This window comes from Tenrec ecaudatus, chromosome 14, assembly GCF_050624435.1.
Source record: "Tenrec ecaudatus isolate mTenEca1 chromosome 14, mTenEca1.hap1, whole genome shotgun sequence".
NCBI classification, from domain to species: domain Eukaryota; kingdom Metazoa; phylum Chordata; class Mammalia; order Afrosoricida; family Tenrecidae; genus Tenrec; species Tenrec ecaudatus.
Genome location: NC_134543.1, coordinates 11,071,689 through 11,089,395, shown reverse-complemented (window position 1 = coordinate 11,089,395; position 17,707 = coordinate 11,071,689). Strand labels below are relative to the sequence as shown.

Sequence of the window (17,707 nt, the reverse complement as noted above, 5' to 3'; positions counted from 1 at the left end):
AGAAGAGTTAGCACTCATTCTGGACCAAGTGCTGTGGCCAGCGGAGGCAGGAGGGTCAAGCGAGCTGGTGCCTGCCCCTCTCACATCCCATTCCCTGCTCAGGTCTCGGGGCGGGGAGGGGGATGCTGTCTCCTCTGAAGAGGAGAAGGTGGAGAACCCCCAGCTGCCCCTCCAGGCCATTTTCAGGCCAAAAGAAGTCCTTGGTTCCCACAGGGACTTGGGTGGAATCCCACGGACCCCCGCCCTGTGTTTGTTCTTCTTCCTCACCATCAGCCCCCTCCCTCTCCAAACCTGAAGCTCCAGCCTGGGCTTCATCCTGACCCTCTCCCCACGGCCAACCCAATCTCCCTCCGAGACCTGTCTGAGTTGTCACCTCCAGGGCTCCTCATTTCTTCCCGAACTGTGGCTGCCACATGCCACCCCAGCCCAGCCAGCCACCCTCTTGGGCAGGACGCCAGTGTCCTTCCGGACCCCCAACCCCTCCCAGTCCTGCCCAGCTGCCTTTCCAACCCTGTGGCCATCTCTGAACACCTTGCTTGTCATTCGGTCCCTAGGTTCAATCAACCCAGTGTTTCTCAGGCTGAACCTGGCCGCCTCCACCTCTCTCCCTTTAAAAAAGGAGACGAGGAGGAGGAGCTGCTGAGGCTGCTGGTGTACAGTGCAGCACCTCATGATACTTGGTTCCTTGATTGAGTGTCGTTTAGAGACTTCCAGTACATTGGCCTGATGATGTGTGTATGCTTCTGTTCCACCTCCTAGTCCATGGCATAATCCCTGCGGTCCTGCAGGCTGCCATCCAAGGCACAAGTAAGCTCGATTCACCAGGGGCAACAGAGAAAGAAGGTGACTGAGAAACAGCAGGTGACGGGACCTGTGCTACCTGCCTCCTGTGCCATGGAACCAGGAGAACTAGATGGGGCCCAGCTCCCCTAACAGAGTATTCTGATCCAAGATTCCACAGATACAGTTGATGAAAAGTAGGGAAATGTTAAAAAAAAAAAAAAAAAGCATCCAATTCTCATAGAGACTTGACCATGTAATGTAGAGCCAAGGAGGGTAGAGCAACTCCTCAAACTAGTGGGCTGAGATCATCTTTACACCTTGAGATAGTTAAGGTTTATTGTGCCAACCTGACCGATAAACACATGTGGGATTAATTGAAGGGCACAGAGATAAATGGCTCAGAGAGCCTCTCCTTTCTAGTTCTCTGGTCTTTTGTTCTCTGATGGTTGGACCAGGGTGCAGCTGCCTTAGCTGACAAGGCTCACTTCCAGTGAGACATTCCTGAGGAGAAGCCACATGGACTTAGCCTGATGCAGCCCTGGGTGCTGGAGAAGCATCGTGGAGACCCCTGCCAGTGCTGAGATGCTTACATCGATTCAAAGACTTTCTACCCACTGGCCTGTGATCCTCCATTCGGCATCATTTTGTGTGTTTTGTGAGTCTGAGGAGGACTTTGTAAATCAATGTCGGACATATGGGCTAAGTCACTTACGGACTTGGACTGGAATGGGTTGGGATGTACACTTACCCTATATATAAAACTCTCTCTTGTACATATATGAGTTTATGTAGATTTGTTTCTCTACTTTACCCAGACTCACACACACCTGAAGCCGTTCTTAAAGTGGAACGATTTAGTTTCACTAGTGCCAGCTTACATCCTTGGGACATGATGCCAGGAGAGCAGTCCCTGGGGAAGGACATCATGCTTGGTAAAGTGGCAGGGCAGCAAAGGCGAGGAGGGCCCTCAAGGAGCGGGATGGACACAATGGCTGGAGCAGGGAGCTCAAGCACAGGACCAGTTGTGAGGATGGCGCAGGACGGGTAGTGTTTCGTTCAGCTGTACATGGGGCACTGGGGGGTCAGAAGTGACTGATGGCACCTAACAACATTAGCCCCGAGCAGGGTGCTCTTGTCAGAACGATCCATATGACATCAAGGGGCCAGAGAAACTCAGTGGTGGTGGTTTCCTCCAACGGCTGGCCTTGTGGACTGCAGCTCAATGCAGAGCCATTACAGCCACGGGGAGGGGAGGAGGGGAGGGGGGAAAGGGGAGGAGGGGAAGGAGGGAAGAGAAGGTGGGAGGGAAGGGGGGATTCCTTTCTAGATCGTAGGCACTTGTCAACTTTTAGCAAGGCAATACCGAATGATGGTGAAGTCAGCACACCTCACTAGTAGAAGCCACAACACACACACACACACACACACACACACACACACACAACCACTGTGTTGATTCCAATTCATTACAGCCCTATGGGGCCAAGTAAAACTTCCCCTTTGGGTTTTTGAGACTTGAAAGCTTTACGGGAACAGACAGCCTCATCTTTCTCCCACAGAGAGACAGGTGGATTTGATCCTCTGACGTAGTTAGCACCTCAATGCCTACCCCTCTATGCCACCCTGAGCTCCTTATGTACAGCTGAGCACACATGAAAGCACTGGCACAACCCTACAAGTGTATCCGTAGGCAGGTGTGTGCTGCATACACACGCAGGGGCGTCAAAAAGTTCCTGGAGACATTTCATTATCTTTTAATTCCACTGTCCCACAAACCTCGTGCATCCCCTCTTACTCAGATAAAGCACATAGGAGGTACTGTCGCTGTGGGCACGTCCTAGACTTAACCCAAACCTCCAGGGTTGGCACCCGCCACCTCCTGGCTCTGCTGAGAGCTGAGACATCGGGCATGGGAGTCTATGAGCAGCAGCTGGCCCGAGGTCCCACGGCTCACCCTTCACTGTCAGGCTGCCGGCCTAGGGGCCTCCACTCAAGCTCAGCCCCTGTCCGTGCCCCCTAGGGAGGAAAGCCCAGACAGCTGAGAGAGAAACCCCAGGCCTGAGACAGAGAGCTGCCTGCTCCTGATCCACAAGCATGCCTCGGCTAATCCTCAGTCATCCAGGTCACTGGAAGCCAACTACGGTCACTTCCCAGGAGTCTCCACCCCCCCTTGATGGGGCCTCCGCAGCACTCCCTCTCCAGTCCTCCAACAGGTCTCTCAGAAACAAATAGAACAGAACTCTCTCTACCTGTGAAAACTGATGCACAGATGGGACAAGAAGAAAAAACCACAAAAACGTCGCCTTTAACCACAAAACGCACTGCCATTGAGTTGATTCTGGCTTACAGCGATCCTGTGTAGGACAGGGTAGAACAGCCCTGTGGGCTTCTGGGGCCTCAGCTCTTTATGGGGAGTAGAAAGCCCGATCTTTTTCCCACAGCGCAACTGGTGGTTTCCAACTGCTGACAGAGTGGTTAGCGGCCCAATAGGTAATCCACTCTGCCACCAGGGCTCCTCTGGCTTGGACAGGTATACTGAAAACCCTAGGTGGGGTTCTGTTGCCCTGAGTCCTAGGGCAACAGAGGAGCAGCCCATGTTGGGGGCTGGTGGGAAAGAAGGGGCTACCTTTGCCACAGCCCAGAGGCTTCCCAGACAGACACCTCCATGCCAAGAGGCGGCTGCTCCCAGATGCCTCCCGTGAGCCCACTGTCTTTCAAGAGAGCACAGTGTGCCTGGCCCCCTCCTCAGGCCTCGGGGGATGGGGTAGCCAGCCTGGCCAAGCAGGTCTGCGGAGGAAAACCACACTCCCCCAGTACTGAAATCCCTGCTGGCTGCTGGAGAGAGCGGAATAGATACCTGTCAGGGCCCGTCTCCATCTGAAACTTCTGCAGAACAAAGACACCAAACACCCGGATTTCCCAAAGGGCAAGTTCCTCAAATCCTGCTATTACCAGCAGGTTGAGACAAGGGATCATGAAACAGAAAGCGGGAGGAGGGGAGACCCCGGAGACGCGGCTGTCTAGTGATGAAAACCCTTACCCCGCCACCCCACTTCATCACCCACCCACTCGCTCGGATGAACACTGAGCATTTCAGGTGGGGAGCTGTGGCTCTCCACACACAGTCTGCAGAAACCCTACCCCCACCCTATCCTGAGAAAGGGGGGGGCCACTTGTTAGCAAGCACAGCACAGGGTCTGAGGCGTCATTACTGCTGCTGGGTGTGGTGTGACCCTGTGGGACAGGGTTGAACTGTCCCTAGGATCCCCATAGGCTGTGCTTTTAAGAGAGCACATCTCCAGGCCTTTCTGCCACCGCAGCAGATGTGTTCCAACACCTATCCACCTAGCCGGTGAGTGCCTACTGCTTTACCAGAGCTCCTCCAAGGGGTGCTACTCAGCCGTGAAACAGAACAGTGCCCAGGTACCCCTAGGAATGGCCACCAAGGCACTTGCAGAAATGCAAGCTGCCCAACCAGGTCTGCTGTGTGGACAACTGTGTTGAAAACCCCCGGGGAGGGTATGTACTCCACATGCACAGAGCAAATCCCCACGGCCCACAAGCCACTGCTCAAGGGCCCAAGGTAGGGCGGGTAGTGGGGTGAGAAAGAGCTATGCCAGGGGAGGGGACGGGAGGGAAGGGGAGGGTCCCCCATACTCTCAATCATCTCTTGAATTCTGTCCCATCTGACTAGAATGTATTCTTAGACTTTAAAAAATATCTATTTTTAAAACCATACTTTAAGTGAACGGGAAAACTCTAGAGCCTGGCACCCCAGCATGCCTCCCATATGGCAACCCAAACAGAAAGCCACTTTCGTTGACTCTGCCTCATTTCGGACCTACGGGGCGGAGCAGCACTGCCCCTTGGGGTTTCCAAAGCTGTAAGCTACACAGGAGGGAGCTGAGGAGCTGAGGGAGCCTCACACACATGTCCCTACCCCACCCCACCCCCACCCAGACCAAGACAAAAGACATGTGGGCTGTGGGAAGTCAGTGAGGTCCGTGCTGCAGGAGATGCCAGACAGCCCCGGGACTGGCAGGCAGAAGTGACCCGGACATGAGGCGTTGCTGAGTCCCCAAGAAGTGAACGTGGGATCAGACCGACCCAACTGTGCCTCAGCTTACCGATCCATCAGGGGGGCTGGCATGGGGGTGGGGGCTTCTGGCACTCACTGCTTTCTGCATTCTTGTCTCGGGTGAACCACACTGCCCCTACACCAACAGGACTCCGATGGGCAAGCCACCAGTCACAGGTCACCCTGGCCAGGTTGGTCTTTTCAGAGTGGGCAAGGCACCCAGGGCAGAGCAGCCTTCTTCAGGACAGATTTTGGGTCAGTTCCCTCCCTACAGTGAGAGCAAGAGGGACTCCACACATCAGAGCCCCGATGTCACCAGGTGGCTGGTGGCTAGCTGAGGAGGCCGACAAGAGGGAGAGAAGGCCAAGCCAGAGCTCAAGAAGGCAGAGTTCTTTGGCCAGAGGTTAGAGGCCCTGGCCAGCTGTGCCTACAGCCTGTCTGTCCACTCAGAACCACTGCCTACAGATTGGTGCAGAAGCAAAGATGTCCATGTGTGGACAAAGGTGTGCCTGACCACGCCGTCATATTTGCAATCACCTTAAATGCATGTGAAAACCGGAGAGAGCACTGGAGTGGCACGGACCGCCACAGGAGAGAGCACTGGGGGTGGCGTGCGCTGTTGTAAGGAAAAGTGGAGAGCACTGTGGGCCTTCGTAAGAAGAGCACGGAGTAGCGTGGACCGCCGTAAGCACAAACACGCTGCTCTCCGAAGGGCAGCGGAATGCACCGCGAAGGGAGGAGGATGAGCCCTGCCTGGCCTCACAGACTGCACATGTTATCAGAGACCAGACCCTGGAGAGGACATCAAGCTTGGCAAAGTAGAGGGCAGTGAGGAACAAGAAGTCTTCGATGAGACGGGTGGGCACGGTGACTTGGCGACAACTGTGGGGATGGCGCAGGACAGAGGACAGTGTTTCCTTCTGCTGTCAACAGGATGGCGACCAGCCTGGTCCAACGAGTCTGAACCGGCTCCACCGCCACTGGCAAGAGCAACAGCAGGTCAGGCGGAGTTTGTCACTTAGAGCGGAAAAGAGTGCGGCTGAATACAAGACCACTTCCTGGACATGACACGCCCACCTCTCCCCTGCCCACCCCCCAAAACCCAGTCAAGGAAGAGGAAGAGGGATAACAGGCTGTGGGGGACCACCACCCCTGGCCCCCGCCCACGGGCGAACGCAGAGGCACAGTCATTGTCGTCACAGGAAGTCCTGCTACTGTCACCTGGCACATACGACGGCTGAGAAAGGAGTGGAGGGAGCCGTGCCCGCAGCACCCCCACCACACTAAAGCGGGTGAGGTTTGGGGTTCTGTTTGGTTTTTTCCTGCAGTCTGCATAGGCCAAGACACACAGACTGCCCAGGACAGCAGCTCAAACAACTAGGGCTTTTCCTCCAATGCGCTGCCAGCCTTCCGGCCACTAGGCCGGTGAGAAAATTCGCCATCCGTGTCTGGTGACGCAGCGCTGACTGTGGCATTTCTCTCTGGGCGGCACAAGGGAACGAAGACCCCCTCTGATTATAGCAAGGCCCAGTCCAACGGCAGCGCTGGCCAAATGGCGGTGCTTACTGGGAACGGACGGGGCTCTTGGCCCTCTCAGAGCTGCTTTTACCCCAGCTGCTTGGGGATGGAGAGGAGGGAGACAGACAGATGGCAACCCCTCTGCCACCACAAGATCTGCGGGCAGGTGGGGTGAGTGGCCAGGACCCAGCGTGGGGACAGCCCTGGGGCTGTCTCTTTTCAGGCAGTGGGGTGTCTCTCTCACCCATGGGTGCAGAGGGACAGGCTGTCCTCTGCCTCAACTACCACCCCAACATCACCTCGGCCCAGATTCTGCTCAGCTCCACTGGAGCCACTATCCTTGGCTCCCGCCCTCCTCCACCCCCGGCCTCTGGCCTCCTGTGCTAAGCACATGTGGGTGGGAAGCACCCTAGCTCCTTATTAAGGACCCTTTGAACCTAGTGCTCCTTGGGAGGAAGGGAGAAATGGATCACATGTATGGGGGGCACCAGCATGGGCTCTCCTGCTCTGGGCAGAGTGGTGTGCTTGCTCTAGTCAGTGAAGAGTGAACAGAAGTGACTCGTGTCCCCTGCAGGGGCCCTCCCTGCAGCCTGGGAAGCACAGGATGCAGCCAGCAAGCGAGGGCCACCGGGGGAGCCCCAGGTCTGGCTGCAAACCAGCGAGCCAGCTGCTCAGATCCTCACTCACCTAAACTGTCTGCCCAAAGCACCAATCCAAGTGGCGGTCCTATACCGGCATACTTCTTTTTTTCTCAAAGTATTTTCCACTCTATACCACTAGCTAAATTAGTGGTATTATCAGCAGAATTACCATGTGTCCCACGGGGACAATTTATAATGTCCTTCAACAAAATTAAAATGACGTCTTTAAAGTAAACCTGAGACACACATACACCATTGACCGATGGATGGATTTTGAGCTCCCACTTAATCGCAGCCCGAATCTTAGAACACTGTGTTCTCATGACATCTTTCTGCTCAAGGCCTGCCCCCATGAAGTGATCACTGAAGATCATGGGTGCTGTGGCCAAAGTGTGGTAAAGAAAGCAGATGGCTATCAGAAAGAACAGCGTTTAGGGTCTTAAAGCCCTATCTTAAAACAAGCAGCCATCTCCACAAGGCATTGACTAAGTCCACACAGTAGCACACCAGCTGGCCAAGAATTGCAAATAATAAAAACCAAACCCAGAGGAGAGAACCGTTTTAGAGTCTAAACTCTGAACACCCCCCGCCTGCAGAAGATTGTGGATGGCAGTGAACACCCCAAAATCTATTCTCAGGGTCCCCTCGTGTGGCTGAAGCCTTAGGTGTGTGCCCATGGACTACAGGGCAGGGATAGGAAAGGCCCGTCCATCAGACAGCACGTGGGAGGGTCAGTGCCCTTGTAGTGAGGTCAAGGTGTGACACCCTGTCATTTGATCTCCCTCTTGATCCAATGTTCCACTTTATAATATTTTCTGCTTTGTTTTTGATTGATGTTTTTCTGTTTCATTCTGTCATTGATGTTGGGCTGTTTGTGTTTTGTTTTTTATGTTTTTCCATACATGAAACCCAGGATAGGTAAACCTAGAGACACAACAACTGGATGAATATCTACTTTCAAAGGGACTTGGCAGGAGACAAGGGAGGACCACAGAGAGCATTTAATAACTGGAACAAGGAAGAAGCAACATCCTGGAATTCATAGTAATAGTGGCGATGGCTGCATACCTCTTACAAATGTGACTGAACTAATGCAGTGTACGATATGTGAACTGTATGTCAGTGAATGTTTTCTTAAAAAAATAAAAGACCTTCTGCTGGCTGTGTTTCATGGGAGACACAGCCTTGCCTATAGCAGGCTGTGGAGCCCAACAGTGGTGCAAATGGTGAGCAGGCTGCCGGTCAAGGCCCGGTGACCAGCTTCTGAGAAATCAGCCGCTGCCAGCACGATGGATCATCACTGTACTCTGAGACACGCTGGGCTGCTGGGAGTCCAAGCCAACTTGAGAGCAATTGGTTACTGGCTTGTAGCCACCTGCCACAGCTGGGGTTAGAGACACTGCCGGCATTTAGTGGGCACAGGCCAAAGATACTGCTCAACACCCTGCAGTGCACAGGACAGCTCTCTTAAACAAAGACATGTCCAGCCCACAAGAGTAACAGTGCCGAGGCTGAAAATGATGAAATACAGAGATGCAATGCTGGTCAAGGACATGGGGGGGGGCATGTTGAATAGATAGGATATACGTGGAGGCCCACATAGCTGGGATCCAGAGGGATGAGGCTGAGCCAGAGTACAGAGGGATGAGGCTGAGCTGAGACACTTGGGATTTATGTGGAACATAGATCAGGGAAGCCCCTGCTGGGTGGAAGACAGAGGCACAGTTCAGAGCTGAGCTAGGGAAACCCTGATGAGTGTACACAAAACAGATCCGAACCCGAAGCACTGTCCAGATCCAGAGTGGGCACCACAGGAAGTACAAATAGCCCTTAGAGGTTTCGAATCTCAGGGCTGGTTGTTATCGTCAAATAACCTGACTGGTAATTGCTCTTTGAGGAAGCAGCTCATGGCTTTTCTGTCCCCACCCCTGGATTCTTAGCCCAGTGCCCAGTACATGGGCATTTGGGAGGGTGGCATATAACACAAGCATAGGGGAAAGGGTGCACTGGTTCCCCTGCTTGTCAACCACTTCCAGAAGAGTTGCTGCCCGAATGCCCTTCCTGACCTGGCAGACCTGCTCCTACATCAAGGGCAGCTCCAACATCTTAGTCGCCAAGAGCTGTTCCCTGCCCCTTCCTTGGACAGGAGAAGCTGGCCGCCCCTGGGGACATGGGAATGCCATAGTCCAACTACCAGGATGGGGATGGGGAGAGCTGGGCCATTAGCCAGCCACCATAGGCACCTTGAAGAAAGGCCTGGCAATCTGCTTCTAAAGTGTCCGGCCCCATTGTAGGCACCCATGGCACCCAATTCTACGCTGTGGTGCCTGGGGTTACCCTGAGTCAGAACTGACCTGAGGGCAACTGGTTCCGGCTAGCCACATGCATGAAGGCTGCCCTGTGCTCTGCTGGTACAGACCCTGAGGACAAGACTGTGTTCTCAACATCACACACACACACACACACACACACACACACACACACAGCCCACTACAGACCCTGGCACGTGGTATGTGCTCCCAGCTGCTGGGGCCGGTGTGCCAGCTGGGAGGCCCTTGTTGGCTGCTTCCACTCATCCTGGTTGGCTTGCTGACGACTGCTCTGGGGGCTGAACAGCCTGGCTGCCAGCAGTGTCTGCAGCTGAGCAGGAGAAAGGCAGCCTCTGAGTGGCATTCAAAGCCGGGACAGGAATTGTCTGGACAGCTCCAGCCAGAACCAGACTAACTAGAAGTTGCCAGAGGTCTTCCTCCAGGGGGAGGGAAGATGCCTGATCCTGATTGGACAGCCACCAACCATCTCTAAAAGAACACAAACCCCCCCCACCCACCCACCATTCAGGGGATGGGAGGAGCCAAAAATCCCAAGGTTCCCTTCTGCAGACAAGAACAGCTGGAATCAGATGGTTCCTTCAGCTCTGGAGGGCTTCCTGCAGGCAGTGTTCCTTGGTGAGTCAGGAACATGAAAGGGGGAGCAGGTCGCAGGTGGTGGGGCTGGGAGGCCTTGGATGCAAGAGTGCCTCTGACACCCTACCCCTTCCTTTTCAGGATTGGGAATGGTGGGGTGGGGGTGCTGCTGTAGATCGAGAACATGTTCTGCTGGATCCAAAGCATCCCCCCTTTCAGGTCAGAAACCACCCTTTTAGTCTGAAAGCAAACAAAGGTCGACCAGAGTCTAATTCCCCAACAGCTCCTGATCTGTGGGCATCTTTTAATATAAAAATTCTCAACTTGAAATTGATGTGGAGTCTTGTAATACCCTCTTGGGGAGGGGGACAGGTGCCCTGGTGAGGAAGGTGTCCCAAGGCTATCTCCGCCTGGCCCCACCCCTGCCACTCCCCCTGGGCTCCCCGCTGTGCTGCCTGCAGCCAATGACTGGGTTTGATTCCTCATCCCAAGAATGCACCGTCATTTTAGTGCCTTGTCAGGAGCAAGGTACCTAGTCTAGTCCACAGCACCGTTGGAAATTCCAGCCAGGACATCCCTGACTCCTTCCGGTACCCCACACTCTCAGAGTATCTGCCCAGGCCAGTGTCCTGGGCCTTCATTCTGGGGAGCTGCCACTTTGGCCCTCAGACACACTGCCTCTGCTGTGAAAACTCACGGCCACTGTGACACAGAGATTAAGGAACTTGCCCAAGGGCTCACAGCAAGTAAGCAGCAGCAGACCCACAGTCTAAACACAGGGCTCTGACAGCAAGCGTGTGGTTCTCCAAGAACGCTGTATCCCAGGAAGAAGGAGGTATTCCAGGTTGGGGAGGGTATGGGGGAGGCTCCAGGCTGCTGTCTCAAAAGCAGCCCCTAAAGGGGGCATAGAAGAAGATACTTCCTGAGAACAACGGTGGGCAAAGGAGTGGGAGGGAGGGTTGAATTGGACACATTCAAGTCCCCAAAGACCCAGAAGCAGGGGAGCTGGTAGCCCTGCCCTCCTGTGTTAGACAGCGTTCTCTAGAGACAAAACCAGGTTGCTAGTAATTTTATAGATAGATAACATGAGAAATGAACTGTTAAATTATATACAGATAGACAGATAACACAAGAAATGAACAGTTAAATTATAAAGCAGTACAAATGACTTAGTGCAACTCACTCCCGTGGGAGAGTTGTGAGACACTGGCAGTCCTTCAAGTCTTGAGAGAGCTAGGCTATCTCAGCACAGGCAGCAAACAGCAAGGCAGGTCACCAACTGTCAGCCAGGTCACCAACCGTCAGTCCCCAGCTCCAGAGATGCACATTACAATCGTGTGGTCTTAAATGGACCTCAACTTACAGCGACACAGTTCACAGGCTAGGCGTCCCACAGGTAGTGTAGCCTGTAAATTGAGGCACAGAACAAGCAAGGCAGGCGCACACTGGTCCGATGATCAAAGAGCGAGAGACAAGAAAGGCGAGGCTCACTGAGCCATTTATCTCTCCGCCCTTCAATTAATCCCACCTGTGTTTATCAACCAGGCTGGCACAATATACTATCTCACCTGCCCTCTTGCTCCCCTCTCCACGGGGCTGGCAGCTCTTTCTGCAGGCAGCAGCCCCTGGAATGCATCTTTTCAGGCAGGAAGAAGGCTTCTTTAGCAGAGCACAAAGACAAAGGAAGCAGATCTCAGCTCCACAGCAAGGGCAGCTCCCCACTCTCCAAGGAAGGAAGGAAGGCTGTCAGGTCAGGTGGTGATGGGGGAGATGGGCACATGGAGGATGCAGTAGAGCTGATGACTTAGGAGCGTGGGCGCACACACACACACCTCCCCCCGCCTAAAGGCTTCTGAGTCTACCAATCCAGCTGAGGAACTGGTCAAGGAGGGTGAGCCTGTTGGCCTGGGCCCCCTCTGGCTGGACACACTGCCCCACCTCCCTCCTGCCAATTTCAGTAGCTGGGAGCCATGGCGACAGGCCCCAAATAGCCCCAGAGATCCTTGAGAGTCCCACACCCTGGTTGCCAACCTGGAGCAGAGGCCAGGCCCTGGCAGTGCTGAGAAACGACTACCTGAGTGGCCTGGTTCTAACCGGAGAAGCACAGCTGGGTGGTCTCTACACCCCAGGAGACAGAGGACAGCACCCACCCTCTTGTTCCCTGCAAGCCCTCCCATGGCCCCTCTGGCTCAGCCTGGTGCCCAAGGTCTGAGGCAGGCACTTGCACACCTCACAGAGCAGCAACCTTCCCCGACTGCTCTGGGCACTTGGCACCGTGTCCCCTGCCCCACCTCTGAAAGGGCCCAGTTTACATGTCCCAGTCCCATCCACAACACTGGAAGCCCCTTCCTGGCACCAACCGTGGCCAGGGCAGCCCCTGGTCTGGGCGGCTCCACACGCAGTGCCGCTTCCTAACTGAATTCCTCCATGGCAAAGGGCGGACCACAAACCCATTTTGTTCTCAGCCCTTGTTGGCGGGAAAAGGTTCCCTGGAATGTCCGTGACTTGGTAGGGACCTGCTCAACAGCTGCTCGGAAACAAGCTTGACTAAGCTGGCAGGAGAGGGACTCGAAAACACAAGGGGGAGAACGAAGAATCGGCCCCACATGCGGGTCAGGGGCTTACTTATTCTACCTTTGCCAAGCTTTTCTTTAATACAATTCCTGATAACCTGCTTTTTGAGAACCGCCAGGTCAGTGGTTCAAATCCACCAGGCGCTCTGAGGAAGAAAGACAAGATTTTGTGCTCCTTGGAAATCCCCGGGGACAATACCTCTTTGCTCCTGGGGCCCCTAGGAGTCAGACTGGATTCAGTGGCAGTGAACTGGTTTCTGAGTTTCCGAGACGGGTGTTATCGTGATGTCATGTTTTCCTGTCATGAGGACAGAGTGACAAACTGGGCCCCACACTGGGCTGCTAACAGCAGGGCCAGCGTTTGAACCCACCAGCCAGCTGCTCCAGGTGAGAAAGACGAGGCTTTTCTGCTCCCATGTGGATTGGAAAGCCGGGGGCAGATCTACTCTGTCTGACAGGGTCACTACGAGTGGGCACGGGCTCTTCGTTCCCTCACCTGTGTCCCTCATTCACCCTGAGCACCCACCCACCCACCCACCACATGCCAGGCAGGGTGTCTGGCAGGCGGGTCCTGGAGTCAGGAAGGCAAACAAGGAAAGCAGCACCAGGGTCAGCCTCTGAGGGGGGAGGAGGGGGAGAGTGTTGGGGTAAAGGGGATGCAGTGCATGACTGATCACAGGGCTGGCCCACAGGGCCCCTCTGAGGAGGTGAGATGGACAGGGAGACCAACCAAAAGGCTGAGAAGCTGAGAGGAATGAGGGGAAGGTGCTGCTCTCAAAGAGCTTGGGTCATCTGGAGAACTGAGAGAAGACCACCCAGCCCCTGCCCCCCAGCGAAAGCAGTAGACACCACATCTGGGGAGAGCTTCCAGGGGGCTCATTGCAGCTCACTGCCCCTGCTGAAGATGGCTTTCCCACGCCAGATCCACTGAATCAGCACCTCCATCTTCACAAGGTCGCCCCAGGTGGTGCGCAAGAATCTAGAAGAATCACCTGGAACCTCTTTTAAAGGAGCCCTGGTGGTATAGTGGGTCCCGCCGCCATGTAGCTAACTGCAAGGTCAGCAGTTTGAACCCACCAGCCCCTCTGAAGGAGTGTGATAAGGCTTTCTAGTCTCGTAAGATTACAGACTCGGAAACCCCAAGGGGCAGGTGCACTCTGTCCTGTGGAGTGTCCGTGAGTCAGACTGATTGACAGCAGGGAATGATTTTTGTTTTATGGGCGGGAGGGAGCTTGTTTAAGTGAAGTGCTGAAACTGGAGCGCCAATAACAATGAGTACAATGAGGAATGAAATGTTCTAAAACTGATTCTGGTGTTAATTCTACAACTCCCCTTACTGGACAGACGAATTGTATGATGTGTGAACGATGCATAGCAATAAAGCCGTTACATTTTAAGAAGGGGCTTGTCCCACGTGAGCAGAAACGAAGCACCCTGCAAGTACGCTAAGCGTCCCAACAATACAGTTGCCCTCGATCCAAGGAGGAGCGCCAGACAAGCAGCACTGACCCCAAAAGGAGATTCTGGTTCCAAATACATCTGGGGTGGAGATGCAAACTCCCAGCAAGTGCGTAGGACCAGAACGGCCAGTTCCATGTCCGAACTCAGGGACTGGATGGGTTGAGGTGTGTTCTTAGTGACATGGGCCAAGAAAATCTCCTTGCTTAAGCACTGCCGAATTGGGCTTTGTATCCCTTGCATCCAAGGCTCCACTGTGCCCATCACTTTCTTTCCCCACTCCTGCCTCGATTTTTAAAATGGAGCTGCCAGCCCAGAACTGGGCACTGTCCTCTCCCCAGCCTGGCACTCAGTCACCACAGGAAGGTTTCCTGGGGGGTGGGGGAGGAGGTCCCTAGGCATCTGGGAGCTGGTGGCCCCACTGCAGGGAGGTGGCATGCTGGAAAGGCAGCAAGAGAAAAGCAGATGGTCTCTCAGCTGAGAAGGGAAATCGAGAATCCCCAGTCACACTGGCGGGCTGATTGCACCTAATTATGAAGAGAAAACGTTCTTTAAAATTAGCTTCCAAATGCGGATATAATTTCAAGAGTCCCTTTGCAGTGTGATTACAGTATCGCTGCAGCTCACTCAGCCCCCACAGGCACAAGAAACGACGCCAAGGAAGGTGCCCGAGCCAGACAGTTCCTGGGGAAGCGGTTCTGGCTGCCCAGGCAGCACCAGCCAGGGAAGCCCATCATGGAAAGGGTGCCTGCATCGCGCCCCCTTCCCCCCGCCCCGCATGCCTGGAGGGCCCTTCCCAGAAGGCCTGAGGATTTGTTCTTTGTCACCAGGGTCTTTTACGTGACTAATTGCAAGGACACCTTCTATGGCCCACCAGTCGTGCCAGGTGGGATCCCAACAGTCCAGAGAGACAGCTGGGACAGCCACCAAAGAGGGCCTGACCCAGTGCCTGGACAGAAAACTGGCCGGGAGGAAGGCAGTGAATTGGGCTGAGAACAAGAAAACTTCACTGCCATCAAGTCAAGTGTGGCTCGTACATCAAACTCATGCCCATAGAACAGGGCAGCTATAGAACTCATCAGCTACAGAACAGGGCAGAACTGGCCCCTGTGAGTTTCTGAGACTACAACTGTTTCACAGAAGTACAAACCCCCCATCTTTCTCCCGTGGAGTGGCTGGTGGTTTCAAACTGCTAACCTTGCAGATTGCAGCCCAGCTCGTAAAGCCTATTACGCCGCCAGGGGCTCCTTCAATCCATGAACCAGAAAAACCAACCTCACTGCGGACAAGTCAACTCTAGCTCATAAAGACCCTAAGGGCAGAGCAGGATCTATGAACATGCTTTGGATTTACCTGCACATGGGATTGTTTTTTAAAAGTTCAGATAAATATGTAGGGGTATGTGTGTATACATGTATTATTTTAGAGGTTAGATATGACAGACAGATTGATTTAAATTTAGATTTAGACGGTGAGAAATACTGAAGACACCACGGCTGCCAGAAGAACAAGCAAATCTGTCTTAGAAGAAATACAGCCAGAATGAACCTTGGAAGCACAGAGGTAAGACTTCATGTCACGTACTTCGGACATGTTATTAGGAGATAGATACCTGTCCCTGGAGAGGGACACTGTGCTTGGTAAGGCAGAGGGTGGGTCAGTGGAGGAGAGGAGGACCTTCAACGAGATGGACTGATACAGCGGCTGCAACGAGGGGCTCAGCCAGGACAGTGCGGGTGACGCAGGGCCAGGCAGGGTTTCCTTCTGTTGTGCACAGGTCGCCCAGTCAGTCTACTGTGTGCACATGCTTCGAGAGAGATGAGCATACACACACGCGTGTGCACCAGAATCTCCTGGAAGGGAAAGAAACTGTTCTAGCTGAGACGAAAAGACCCTTTTGCTAGAAATCCTTCATTATCTTTTATTTGTGTTATCAATTTAAAAAGCTTTATGTTATCTCAAAAATAAATAAGCAAATAATATCAAATACAAGAAAGAAGCAAATGTTCTAAAGTTGATTGGGGTCATGATTTGTACAATGTAATATGGCTAAACTATTAAGTTGTATGATATGTGAATTATAAGCCAGTAAAACTGTTAAAAAGTAAATAAAATAGGGGGAGGGGGAAAATGAGGAGCTGATATCAAGGGCTCAGTAGAAAGAAAATGTTTTGAAAATGATAATGGCAACATATGTACAAATGTGTTTGACACAGTGGATAGATGGATGGATTATGATAAGAGCTGTAAGAGTCCCCAATAAAATGATTTTTTTAAGTAGATAAAATAAGCAAAGTCGTAAAGATACATAAAAAACAAGACTTTCAAGCCTCCCGAACTCAGAGTCTATAGGCTTCTGGGCAGAGGAAGGAGCGGAGGGCAGGGTTTTCATATGCCTTACTGATAATTCTGTTACTGAATTACCAACTCAGGTGCCCACAAGGGGGCAAGTCCAAACTCCAGAGAGGTGCTCCACCAGGCACTGCCCTACCCCCACCCCAAGCATGCCCTGTGGACAAGACACAAAGGCCCTGCCCCGCCCCTTCCCCCCAGGAAGCTGCACCCTTTGGCAGCCCTAGCCTGGGCTCATCCAGCGGGCAGAGCCTCCACGAACCCAGCCAACTAGGACTTCATGTGGTCACAGCTGTCACCACCTAGGTCAGCCACACAACCTCCCACTGGCTGGGCATCCACAGCTCCTCCACCTGGGTCCAGGGGCGAGGACTCCCTGTGCCCACGGAGCACCAGCACCAGTAGACTCAATGGGTGAGGGGCTGAGCAACTCCGAGAGTAACCAGCATTCTGTCCACCAGCCACTAAGTCACATGCCCGCCCTCCTGGCATCCCCAAGTCCCTAAGATCACCATGGAGATGACTCCTAGAGAAACATCTCACTGGGCCCCGCTGACTCTCTGTCCGTCCATCTTTCTGGTTGTGGCTTGACAGCAAACATCCAAAACAAGCCTCCATCCACCAGCTCATCTAGGATGTCCCTGTCCCCTGCCAGGAATGGCAACTCCATCAAGGTGAAGCCTTGTGCTCTTCGAGTTCGCCGGCCATGCAGGCCATCGTTGCAGCCACTGTGTCTATCCTGGGCCTGGTTAAAATGCAGATTCTGGATTAGGTCAGGCAGTGACCCATTTAATGTGGTCCTTCTGGTCAAAGTCTCTATAACTCCCACCAATCGGCCTTTTGTCTGTCTTCATGGGTCTGGGTGACAAGGTGGGAAACTGCTCATGGAAGTCGGTGTGATTGACATCCTGTCCAGTATGAAATGGGTCCAGTATGAAAGGTGTCACTACCAGCAAGAGCCAAGAGTGGGGGCATGGAACCTGCTGGATCCAGAAGACAGCTGTGACAGCAGAGGAGCCGCAGCAGCAGCAGCAGCAGCAGCGAGAGTGTGGAAGAGAGTGAGGGACTTGCCAGTCCAGAGAGCAAGTAAGGCTGAGTGCTTTGGGAGAGGAAGCTGGCTTGTGGAGGGTCTCTGAGCACCTAAACGGGGGAGCTGGGTTTGCTGGGCCCAGGAGAGGGAGCGCTGTGCCTGTTGGTGGAGGGTTACAGTGGAGCAGTCGCCCTTTGGACATTTATCGCAGCCCTGAACGACCGTCCTGACTGAACAACTGTATCCTGAGTGTCCCTCCCCCGCAGAATCATCAGTTAACTTCCACAATCAACCTACAGTCGTGACTGTTGTCTGTGTGTTGTGCAATGGAGTGACAAAACAGAGACTGCTTCGAGTGGAGTGCTGTTTAA

At 53.7% G+C, this 17,707-nt stretch overlaps 1 protein-coding gene across 2 annotated transcripts in view; it reads right to left on the bottom strand.

The window, feature by feature from the left end:
* Positions 1–17,707, bottom strand: part of ITPK1 (inositol-tetrakisphosphate 1-kinase) — a 118,565-nt gene that overhangs the window by 82,975 nt on the left and 17,883 nt on the right. The window lies entirely within an intron of this gene.